Here is a 2605-nt window from a genome sequence, read left to right on the forward strand (position 1 = left end):
ATCCAGAGCAGAGAGTAGGTGGCAAATACACTGGACCTCAATTTCGCTGACCAAATTTGATTACTAACTGCAAAATGGAAAACGAACCGACAAAAAAAACACACACACACACAGCACCAACGAAGCGAACGATGAAGCGAGCCATGGGGGGGTCCTGTGGTAAAGTGAAATTAATAGCGCTTCATTACCATTTTTATTGGATTGTAAATTTATTTCGCTTTTCCATTCCATCACGCCGTCAATAACAAACGCCATCGGTGCGGTGCGGTATTTCGGCTTCTTCGTACCTGACGTCATTGGTGTTTCTTTCACGTTTCTCCACCACCATGCCGTGCCGTGTGGTCGCGATAATAAGCGCTTCGACACATCAGCGAGGGTTTATTTTTAATTTTAATAATTTTTTATTAAACTCTTACTTTTGGTTTTGGTTTTTTTTTGTGTTTTGGGTTTTTACAACGGATTTCACGCGTCCTGGCATCTCTTCCGCGGTACATTTTCAATCTCTTCTTACTTTACGGTTTCGTTCGGTTCATTCGTTTACAGTTTTCCATCCTTCTCTTTCCTTTCTCTTTGTTTGCATTACATTTTAAAAGAAATCTGAGAAAACAGTGTATAATGAAAGTAGAAAACCATTTTGATCGCCCTACAATTTGCAGGGTTCGCCCCAACGCCTCCTATGTTTTGTATTAGTTGAGTTTGATGCGGTCTGTCTTTTGATTTCCGTTTCCGTTTCGTGGTAGCCAGCTGCGATTGCAACAACGGCCCCTCTCAGTAGGCTACATCTCACGTCATTCGTTTGCACAACATTCTGCAATCCAGTTAGCCACATACCAATGCCTACGACGATGATCTGCTCCCGCTTACTCTCAACACTGCTGCTATACTCGTGATTCATCCGCTCTCCAGCAAGTGGAGCAACTGGCTCAAAGTGGCTGCTCCAATCGGTCCTTCAATTCTCAATTGGCAAACATTCCACTAAAGATACAAAACAACAGAAACTCAACTCGTCTCGTGCTCTTCCAGCCTCGCCCGCAACCCGTTTTATTTGGCCCAGATCAGATCAGGTATCAGCAATTAGTTTATCTAGCTCCACCGGGCGGGAAACACTTGCTCGAAGCGGCACTCACCGCGCTCTGGCCGGGCAAAGCAGTGAGCTTTTACCACCGTAACGGCAAACAATTCCGGGAAAGTTGTTTGCGGAAAATTGTTTGATTTTCCCGGAGTAAAACGCGGTATCATCCAGGAACAGGAAACATGACCGAAAGGAAGGAAAGAAAGGAAGGAAGGATACGGTAGGTAGGTTAGGTATTTGCAGTAACATGGTGGATGGCATCATCGTCTGTTTGTAGGGCCAACAGAGGGGTTAAACAGAATGCGCAAACACAGCAGATGCGCCAGGCCGAGGGAAACGGTTCTGCCAATGATGCAACGTGCGCCATTCCGGAAACAGAAGCAAAGTGAAGCGAATGCAGGCCATAGAATTGGTCTGGTCTTCGTCGTGGTGCGGACTGCAAAAGTGCACCAATCATATCTTTCTTTCTTACACTCTCTCTCTCTCTCTCTCTCTCTCTCTCTCTCTCTTTCTCTCGCTTTTCCTCGAACACCACCCACCATTCAATAAAATATGTAAATTCATGTTCAAACGGAACAACGAAAAACAAAAACGTAACATTGAATGTCCAACAATCTTATCCTTTCCGCCATTCCCTAGCTCCACTCCCCAGTGCACCCCTCCCCCCTCGTTTACTGTAGCTAGTGTCTCCGGCACATCTGCAAACAACCGGAACTCGCCTCGGTTACTGCCAAGGATTGCCGACCATGCTGGCAGATGAGCAACCGCGAGAACCAACAAACATCGAGCAGCATCATCATCATCATGGCGCGAGCACTCGGGGATTGCTCGTTTCGCTCGCTTTCCTCGCTCTATTCAGACATTTTCTCCTCCTTTCTTCTCCTCCTCCTGCTCCTCGTGTTCCTCAACATCATCAATGAGGGATACCAAAAAACAGGGAGAATGATTTGATGAGTTAAGCGAAAAATTAACCGTTATCAGAATTCAAAGCCCGATCCTTCCTCATGAGCTCTCTTGAAGAATGGTTCCCGTTCCAGAGGGGGGACCCTCCAGCATGCATCTCCTGTACGAATGTACGGATGCACTCCATTGCTCGCTCGTTCGCTCGCTGATGCTATGTAAAGTTTTCCATGGACAGCGCCGGCGAACTCAATGCTCAATGCCCTTTTCACGCTTTGCGCTCCATTCGTTCGATTGAAAAAGGGTCAATGGTTCGTGGATTTTCGTGTTTTGTCCGTTTGTTCCGTCCATCCATCCATCTGTTTGTTTGTTTGTTTGTTTGTTTGTTTGTTTGTTTGTTTGTTTGAAGGTGAATGGCAATCGGTTCGGTGCAAAGTTTCACTCGATCGCTCGATGACTTGCCTTTCGTCCGGATTTTCCACTTCGCTTAATGCTCCAAACCATCCTCCCACGGCAGGGAAAAGTGGAGAGTTTCAAAATCTTTCCCTCGCTACCATTCCAACTATGGCCACTCTGGACTGCTGCTGCTGCTGCTGGCCAGAGCAGCATTCTTCGAGACAAACATTCCGGGGT

The 2605-nt window shown here is 46.6% G+C and overlaps 1 protein-coding gene across 1 annotated transcript in view; it reads right to left on the reverse strand.

The window, feature by feature from the left end:
- Positions 1–426: 426 nt before the first annotated feature.
- LOC125951432 (neural-cadherin-like) overlaps positions 427–2605 on the reverse strand; it is a 159776-nt gene continuing 157597 nt past the window's right edge. Inside the window, exon 12 of the mRNA XM_049680271.1 lies at positions 427–2605. This exon is cut by the window's right edge and continues 1757 nt beyond it. The gene's annotated coding sequence lies outside the window, so the exon portion shown is untranslated.

This window comes from Anopheles darlingi, chromosome 2 (genome assembly GCF_943734745.1).
Source record: "Anopheles darlingi chromosome 2, idAnoDarlMG_H_01, whole genome shotgun sequence".
Lineage (NCBI taxonomy): Eukaryota > Metazoa > Arthropoda > Insecta > Diptera > Culicidae > Anopheles > Anopheles darlingi.